Here is a 10180-nt window from a genome sequence, read left to right as displayed (position 1 = left end):
TATTTATTTGCAACTGATTTTAGAAAGTAGGTATTATATATAAATACAAAAAAAATTTAGTTGGCATAAAGTTACAGTAATTCCAAATAAATCTTTCATCATAATTAATACTAGCTTGCTAGGTGGTTTCCTGGCTATCTCATTTAACCTTCCCTCTGTGCCATGGTTTTCCCATTTCACCCATAAGGTTAAGTAATCTGCCAAGGTAAGGATTTGAGCTCCCTTCTGCCTGGCTCCGTATCAGCATGTCCCCTATAATATAGAGACCACACAGATTTTAGTGGTTTAAACATATTATAAAAACATATAGAGTCTACTGGGCTCTGTGAGATACAAAAGATATGATGAATGATTTCTATGTCATTTTAAGTGGGAATGAGGTAGTTAAATGGTTGAGAGACAATGGTAAATTTTCATAAACAATCCCACTGTTAAATTGTGATGGGTACTCTAATATGTAATTTTATCTGCTATTATTATTTATGCAAAAATCATCTTTTGGATTGAGTAGTATGCCACACCACTTTGTTTTTCATCACTTTTTTTTTATGAGAAAAGAACCTCATTATCATACAGGGAATCCAATCCAGGTCATTTGGATGGGGCTGTCCCTTCTGTCCCCTGCCAAAGGAAGGGGTCCATGACCTAGGCTTGGCCTTTTTGAGTGAACCATTCCTCTCAAGCATATGCTTAAAAGGAACATCAGTCAATCAGCACGCTATGGGACTCTCTGCCAGAACTATGTGGGAAGACTATTTCTGCTAAAGTTGCTAAGCTGTAGGATGTGGGGCTGGGGCTGCAGGCAGCTCTTTTGGTTATCACAAAGACAGCCCATGTTTGAAAGGTGGAGAGAGACTCAGACTGATGGTGTCAGTTGCACCCTGGATTTCACGGTGCCAGAAGCCACCTACCACTATATGTTCAGGGTTGCGTGAGTAGATATATCCTTTCCCCCACCTTATTTTAGCATAAGCGAGTTAGCTAGGTTTCAATCATTTCCAGTGAGAAGATTCCGTCTTACTACAAAATCTGAAACTAGGCACCATCTTTTCTCCACCGCAAACCTGCTCCCCAACCTACATTCTCTCTACAGCAGTGAGTTGCACTGTTGACCACTTGTTCCTCCTTTAAATATGTCTCTGTAGGCAACCATAGTTCTTCATTGCTTGTTTCCCTTAGACACTATGGCCCACTCCCCCTCAGTCTCCTTTGCTGGCTCCCCCTCTCTGGCAGAAGGCTAACTGTTGGGTGCCCAGGGCTGGGTCCTCAGGGCTCTTCTCTATCCTCACCCTCCCCTGGTGACTCATCCCATCGCAAGACCTTCAGCCCAATTCTCAGCTTCTGATTGTTCACTCTCAAATTTATACAGCCATCTCTGACTCTTCCCAGAGCTCAAAAGTTATAAATCCACCTGCCTACTCTTCATTCTCCCTTGGATGTCTAACAGGCATTTACAAGGTAGCATAGCTACCACACAACTATTGATACCACCCTGACCTTCTCCATTCCCCCCACCTTCTAATAATGATATTGACGTCCATCCATCTGCTCAGATTAGCACACTAGGAGTTACCCTTTCATTCTTTCTTTCCCTCACAGATTCCCTCACTCTTTAAATTCATCAGCAACAACTCTACCTCCAGCATATACCCTGACATCACTCCCGTGTTACCCTCCTAGGCCAAATCATGGCCACAGCCTTCTTATTGTCTCACTGCTTCCAAACAACCCCCTACAGCCTATTCTCTTGACAATCAACAACTGCCAGAAAATATTTTAAAAATGTACGTCAGATAAGATCAGACAAATTTCTAGCCCTTAACATTTATTTTTTAAATTTTAAATTAATTTTTTTTTAATTGACAGGGTCTCACTGTTGCCCAGGCTAGACTGCAGTGGCACAATCACAGCTCTCTGTAGCTTTGCACTCTGGAGCTCAAGCGATCCTCCCACCTCAGCCCCCCAGGTGGCTGGTACTAAATGCATACCTGGCTCCTCAGTGTTTTAGTATAAATGTTTTGAAACATAAAGTGCATGTTGAACACCCATATATCCAGCAATGAGGTCCTACCATTATAATGCTTTCCTTACTTTATCACGTATCTATCCATCCCTCTAGCTGTCCATTAATCCATCTTATTTTTCGGTCCATTTCAAAGTAAATTGCAGACACATTCCAACATGCATACCCTTAACTCGAGTTCAACATTTGTTTAAGTTCTTTGGTTATTTTTGGTCTTTTTGAATACATAATAAATGTACAATTATTGAATGTACCCTTCCATGAGTTTTGACAAATGCATATACCTATGCAATCCAAACCTCTATCAAAACATAGGACATTTCCTTCATGCCAGAAAGTTCTCCCCAGGTTATCTATCCATTGTAATTAGAATAAACCCAAACTGCTCACTACATTCTCTTAAGGACTTTTTCCCTATCCTTCTGACCTCACTTCACCCAGTCTCCCCAGATTTAGTCATCTCCAGCCACACTGGCCTTCTTTCTGTTTATTAACAAAAGCTCATGGCTGCCTCTGGGAATTTGCACTTCTTGTTCCTTCTGCCTGGAGTGCTCTTCCCCCAGAATTTCCATGGGTCAGTATTTTCCAAATTGTAGCCACGGTGTTACTTCTTCCTCTTGTTTTATTTTCTCTAAAGCACTTATTGTCTGAAAACATTTTATACAGATAAATAAGAGACAGAGATATACTAAATTTGTGCATTGTGTGTCTCCCCCACTAGAATATAGCCTTCATGGAACAGAAGCTTTATGGATTACCGTTTTTTTTCTGACACCTAGGTCCTGACATACAAGGCATTCAATAAATGTTTACTCAAAAAATGATGACTGAAAGTTAACAAATTGAGGGAAAGAATAAAAAAAGAAAAGAAACCCAAAACTCCCAGGTTTCTGGCTTAAGCAACTATATACCTGTATCTGAGATGGGGCACTCAGGATGGGGTCCAGATTGGGCAGGTGGTGTAGACAGTTAATCTTGGCACAAGCTGAGTTAGACTCTACCAGGCAATAGGGACCATAATTCACGATGTAAGGAGAGTGATCTAAGCCTGGTCTACGGGAAGTTAAGAGTTTTTCCGTGGTTGCAGGGCAGACTGAGACTAGGAGAAGTCAAAAACGAGAGAGTCCACCAATGTCAAATGCATGCTATTGTCTTGTTCTTTTGTCTGCCTAGTTTTTCTTTGTGCTCCCATCTTTGCTACTGGGATCATGTAGTCCCATGACATAGGCTGATGGCTTCAATGTCCTGTTTGCCGTAGCCCCTCTCTTCCCTTCTAATCTGTTTATAATGTGTGGTGGGACTAGGAAACCAGGTAACTCAGCTTGTTAGAATTATGTGTTTAAATAGGCTCCCGGTAAAGCCTTGAGGCTGCCTCAGGTTCATCCACTTGGCCTTTGCTGCTTCGCTTGGTGACATTTATTTTAGCTGCTATTTATGGCTTGTTTTAGTATTATCAACCATATTCTGGGTAGGTGCAGGGTCATCATACTGCATACATATGTACATCACATGGGGAATAGGGTAAGATGCTCCCAAATAGCTTATTGGTTGTACTGAATTGGTACCACCTCATTTGTGTGAACAGGGGCTTCCTAATCACAGATGTCAAAGTTGTCTCTGATAGTATCCATCTCTAACAAAGAGTTAGCAGCATGTGGCATTGTCCTATCAAGCTACAGTGATGAATTCAGCAGTCTGTGGGTCGGTTTACTATGGACTACATCCCTCCCACTAAAGGCCTGAAATGCTGGGTAGACAGTGGTGCCCTCTTCGTGGCCCTTTACAACCAACTGCAGAGACTGACCAAGAGCTCACTCCACTGGAGGAAATCACAGACATCCTGCCCTCTAGTCCTGGGTTCCCTGTAAATTGCATAGCATATGTGATCCTCAAGAGGGTCGCTGCATATACACACACCTGTACTTTTCCTCAGCAGAGCCCTGGGCCACCTTGGACCCAACCAGCCGAGCCAGCCATCTTACAGTGACAATCTCAAAGGTAGTAGAATAGAACAGAATGTTTTGACTTGAGGTCTGCATCCTCTGAAATTATTAATATATGAAAATCTGTGGGTATGTGTGTGTGTGTCCAGGTGCAGTTTTGCTCTGTGGGGGGAGACTCATAGAGCTCATCAAATTCTCAGAGGAGTCTGTGAGACAAGGGAGGTTCACTAGAAAGAGAAAGCAGGAAGCCAAGCTTGGTACAGGGTAAAGAGTGTAGATCTGAGACGGGGAAATTTGTTGTAATCCTTCCTTCCCAGCATCATTATCTACACATACTAGTTGGGTAAATATGGACAGGTCACCTACCTAGTTTGTACCTCAGTTTCTTCATCTGTGAAATGGGGATAAAACAGTACCCACTTCATGGGCTTGTGCGAAGAAGGAATGAGCTCATGCCTGTGAAGTATCTAGCCAAGTCCCTCGATGCACGCTTGCTGTGAATAAATCTACCTTCTGTGGGTTTCAGCTCCCTCATAAGCCATGGTTTACATTTTGGGGGTTCTCTATTGTGCTTTTCAGTTTTAAGTCTCAGAAAAATCTGGAGAGGAGAGGAGTGGATAGAGATGTAACGTCAAGGGAAGGGCCAGGTGCAAGGACCAAGGTGCCAGTGGCACTTACCTCTTAGTAGTCTGGGCGATCAGGAGCCGAGGATCTTCCAGCACCCATGCTCCCGGGTCTCGGGAGATGCCCGGGAGGCTGGCGCTGGCTCTTGTCCTCTGCCTCTTGGAGCTGGCCCCAGCCTCGACCTTGGGCTCCCAGGCCCAGCTGCGGCACCCAGGCGTGAATGGTGTTCGTTTGGGCAGAGCAGGCGAGCCGGCGCGCGAGGCCGCAGGGAAGGGTGTGTGTGTCTGTAGGCCCGGGGTCCACAGAGAGCGAGCAGGCGGGCAGGGGAGCACAGGGGGCGGGCTGGGAGCTGCAGAGACTGGGCTGATTGTGAGCTCAGGCCACGCAAGGCCCGGCTGCCTGGGCAACCGGCCGGTGCACGGAGGGGCGGGGTCAGCTCCGCTTCCGCCCCGCCTCTCCCCGCCTCCGACCCCGCCAGGTGGCCAGGCCCAGGTGGGACGCTGGAGGTGGGCTCGGCGCGCCCAGGACGGTGGACCTGAGCGGGGCCAGAGCGCGGAACGCAAAGGTCTGCAGGATTCCGCCCTTCTCCCACCTCCCGCCGTCAGTCAAAATATAATTTAATTAGAAAAGTAAAGCTACATAGGATAAAATTAAAATATGCAATAAAATAGTATGGAAAGAAAAATTAAATGAAAAATACGATAAATTAAAATAAGATAAAATAAAACTAAAAGTGAGTCTACTCTCGACTGCTGTAGATTTTTGTAAATCTTCCCAGAAATTTTCTTTCCATACTCTAGGATGTATACATGCTTTAAAAAAATATTTATCCACAAATGGGAGCAAATACAGATGCGCAAATACAAATTAACACCCCTCCCTCTCCGTCCACACACACGTTTTTTGGAGGCAAGTTCTGAAAGCTTTTGTTTGCTTATGTGAAACGTGTATGCTTTTTAAAGCAGTGCGTAATCGCTTCTAATTAAAAGCGGTAGTTCCTAACGCCAACTTTATCCTATCTTCTACTCAGAGATTGTCCAAAAATATTATTAAGGACTATTTCATGCACACACAAAAAGTACTGTAAATATATGGGAAGTACAAAGAATACAAAGCATATCATGGCTATAGAAAAAGAAGGCTGGGGAAAAAAAACAGAAAACAAACAAAAAGAAGACTGCCTGTACTGCTGGACCCCTGTGTATTTCTTCCCAATGTAGTATCCTCCCCTTCCTGTTTCCAGAGGTAACCCTTATACTGAATTTTATATTTGTGATCTCTAGCCTCCTAAAAATGTGTTGCTTCATATGAATGCTCTGCTAAATAATTCATGTTTAGTATTGCATGTTTTGAGAATTTATAAAAATGGGGTGGAATGGTGTGTATTGTCTGGACTTTTTTCCTTTGAACATCTTATCTTTGAAATGTATCTTTGTTGATATGTTTAATTGGGGATTCCTTTATTCTGACAGCTGTATGCTATTCTATTGTATTACTCTTCTATACCCCTTTTAAATCAATTCTACTATTGATGGACATTTGGGATGTTTCCAGAATTTGCTATTAAAAGCAATACTGCTATGATCGTGTTTGTACATTTCTTTAAGTGCAAAAATTCAATACTTTATCTACAGTATATACCTAGGAGTGAAATTTCTAGGTCATAGGTTATTTATAACCTCAAGATAACAACAACTTGTATTCCATGTATGTGTAGCAATTTGGACTGCATCATCAGTGTCTTAGCCAAAATTTGGTTTTGTCACATTTGAAGCTTTATACCAATCTAGTGAGTATAAATGGTTTTTCATGATTTTACTTCACCTTCTCTGATTACTAATTATTAGTCTGAGAGCTTGACTCCTTGAAGATATTTGAGTATAATTCTATTGCCAAACTACACTATTCACCCTCAGGTGCTTACCACATAACTCTCTCAGATTACTTTAACAAAAATCAGGGCACCATTTCTTGAATTACTGTTTCTCAGTGTAGACAAAGCCTTACATTTGAGTTTGGTTTATTAACCTAATGGAGTGTGGCAATGATGAACAAGTCACTCAGGTTACTTGGGTCATCAAGGAAATAGGCATAACAATGGTATGAGTTCCCTCTTGGATCTGGTGGACAAATGTGGTTGATTCTTAGAGAATGCTTCTGTGGATGAAGAGTGTTAACTCTGTATTACAGGTTGTCAGTGTACAATTTACAATGATAATCTTCTTCATTTTATAGACAAAGTTGATGTCAATGGCAGCCTTGTTTAATTCTGAAGAAAGTTCCTAAAGTTATTTGCGAATCTGGTAGATTTTGGAGAAAACACATCTTAGAAGACTAATGGGAATAGATTAATAATGTATAAACTAGGCTTGGATTATATCAGAACTATTGGTACAAATATTTTTAATAGGAAAGTTGGGTAAACATTTTTTGGTTGATTGAGATCTTGGAGATAAGCAAAGTAGTCTGACTCACTCTTCCAACTCGGTTTTAGGGCAATTATTTTTGCAGAAGGGGTACTTTCTGAATTTCATGAAACTCTCTTTGATTTTATATTCAGGTAGCTGAAAAGTAACTTAGTAATAGAAAAATACATTTAATTTTAATTCTTTTAACCTAGGGAGGCTACTAAAGTAGTTATTGCTGAGCTATTTAAATACGAGCTTCAGGCTACTGAGAAGGCAGGCATGGTATGGGTAAAATTGTAGAAATCCCAATTAGCAAATAGACAAAACCTTTCCCCTCTTTCACTAGAGGTCTTGAAAACAATGCAAAGCTTTCTTAACTTGAACTTTACCATTTTTGCCCTTAGCTATTCGGCAGTAGAGTTGTCAGAATTTGGGCAACACAAAGGAAAAATGGGAGGAAAGGGTATTAAATATTCCTACTTCTCAAAACAAAGCTAATTGAGAGGCGACGAAAACTTTATATAGCTCTCACCAACATAAGCTATTAGTTATTAAGTATGAAATGTCTGATTTCCTTAAGTACTAAGTTAGTTGACATCTCTGACATTTCACTTTGACACTTCTTGTTTTATTTTTATTGTGAAGGTACATCTTCATTCTTTCAAACACACGGATTGGCCTGTGGTTATCTGTCAAATTTATTTTTAGAGCAATTTTTGTGGAACCATGGATAAGTCAAAAATTTGTGTTATTTTTTAATATGACTTCTGTCGTGGAACCACTGCAGCATAGTCAGCTCAAAGTATCAAAGAAGTGTTTGGGAAGGAAGTGGCTAATGAACACACAGTCCACTGAAGGTTTGAGAAGTTCCTTTCTGGTGATTTTAATCTTGAAAATAAGCCATGTGGTCAACCTGAGACCAAGGTGGATAATGATGAGCTGAAAGCTGTAGTGGAAGCGAATCCATCTCAACCTACATGTGAATTAGCAGCAAGGTTTGATGTTACTATTCCAATAATATTGGAACATTTGAAACAAATGGGCAAGGTAAAGAAGCTGGATAGATGGGTGCTGCATGAGTTAAATGGGCAGCAGAAGAGAAATGGTATCAAAGCTTGCCTTTCTTTGCTGTTATGACATAAAGGCAAACCATTTCTACAGCATATTGTTATGTGTGATGAAAAATGGATTCTTTTTGACAATTGCAAGTGTTCAACACAATGGTTGGATGAAGATGAAGTGCAGAAACACAGTCCAAAGCCGCATATTCATCAAAAAAAGGTAATGGTGTCTGGTAGTCCAGCACTGGTATTATCCACTACAGCATCATGAAAGCTGATGAATCCATTACAGTGGGTGTCTACTGCAACCAATTAAATGAAATGATGAGGATGATTGTGATTAAGCAGCCCAGATTGGTCAATATAGACAGGCCAATCCTCTTCCAAGACAAAGCTGGAACACATGTCACACAAACAACCCTGATCAAATTACAGCAGCTGTAAATCTCATTGCTTCCTCTCATTTAAAAACATTAATCCACTGAGTTAAGCAGTATCTTTGGTGCTTGTTCTGTTTCCTGTAAGGGTTCTACAGAAGGTTGCTTTCACACAAAAATCAAATTCATCCCCTTCACACCTTCACAACCTCTCACGCAAATCTTTCCCAAATTCCTGCTTAGCATTCCCCAAAGGACGCTCCCTGGACCAGGTGTGACTTCACCTCTAATTATTCTTTACTGCCTCTGCATGTGGTTTTCCTCATTATACTGTCATTAGCATGAGAAAAGGGGTCCTGTTGCCTAGGCAACCAGAAGTAGCACGTGCAGATGCCTATTGACTGCAACCCTACTTGCAGTTTTTCTATAATGCTCTTGGATCCTATCACTTTTATGGCCAAAAGAATGCAATCCTTTCTCCAGTTCGGCTTCCGGTAATGGGATATGAACCACGCGGCTACTTTTCCACATGTCTTGATGTACTGTGTAAGGTCACCTGGGAATGGCAAAATACAGACAGCTGGGGCTTGGCTGGCTCTTTATTTACTCCGGAAGGTGGAAACCTATGGATTTTAGATGCAAAAGGAAAAAAAATCACAATTTATGAAGATCACTCTGCCCTTCTTGAATTATGTAAATGTCATTAGTTTTACTTAGTTATCCTGTTTCCCTAGTTACTGAAAAAAAATCTAGTGTTGTGTTTAACATTTTAATGCGTTTTTAAAAATTTTAATATTGTGAAAGGGTTACCTCCATATATTATCTTTGATATCTGAAGTACCTTTAAGTATTTTTCATATATTATAATAAGAAAGAAATTTAAATAAAATATTTTACATTTTAAACAGTTTCTTCTTCAGTGATTGAAGCAGAAAACAAAGTGCTTAATATTTTAGAGCGGTGTTTCTCAAACTTTAATGTGCACAAGAATTATCTGGGAATCTTGTTGCGTTATAAGCTCTGCTGATCTGAGATGGGGCTTGATATTCTCCATTTCTTACAGGCTCCGGGTAATGCCCTTGCTGTCCAAGGATTTCACTTTGAGTAGCAAGATTTTAATGTGTTATAGTAGTTATCAGGAAATATAAATGGTAACTTAATAGTTGAATACTGACCAAACATAATATTTTTGTTTCATGAACTGTTTTCATTTGTGAAAACAATTTTTGTCAGGTTTATTTTCCTCATACTAATTATACAAGTGAATACATAGCGATTCATAGAAATTCAAATATTATAGAGATATATGGAGTAAAAGTAAAAATCCATATTCACTCTCCCCTCTTTTTTAATTTCTCTCCTCTGTGGATAATAAATACTTTGGTATAATGAGCACTTTGTATATCTATTAGAGATAAATGAAAGTACTAAACACTTTGGTATTTATTAAGAACTTTTACAATGCATTTAGAAGTAGATATGCACCCATCTGTACACAAACCCACACATATAAAATAAAAAAGATAATCATACTATATGTAATTTTTTCCCATATGCTTTCAAAAAATATGACAGCCTCAAATTGTCATTTTTTCATGTCAATATTCATTCGATTTTGTGACTGCATACTATTCCATTCTATTGATTCAGATTATTTCTGTTGGGTCACTTTTAGAAATAATGAACATTTTTTACATATTTTGTACATAATTGAGTCTTTTAGTAGGCTAATGGATAAGTTAAG

Source organism: Eulemur rufifrons, chromosome 20, assembly GCF_041146395.1.
Source record: "Eulemur rufifrons isolate Redbay chromosome 20, OSU_ERuf_1, whole genome shotgun sequence".
NCBI classification, from domain to species: Eukaryota; Metazoa; Chordata; class Mammalia; order Primates; family Lemuridae; genus Eulemur; species Eulemur rufifrons.
Note: the sequence above shows the minus strand (reverse complement) of the source record.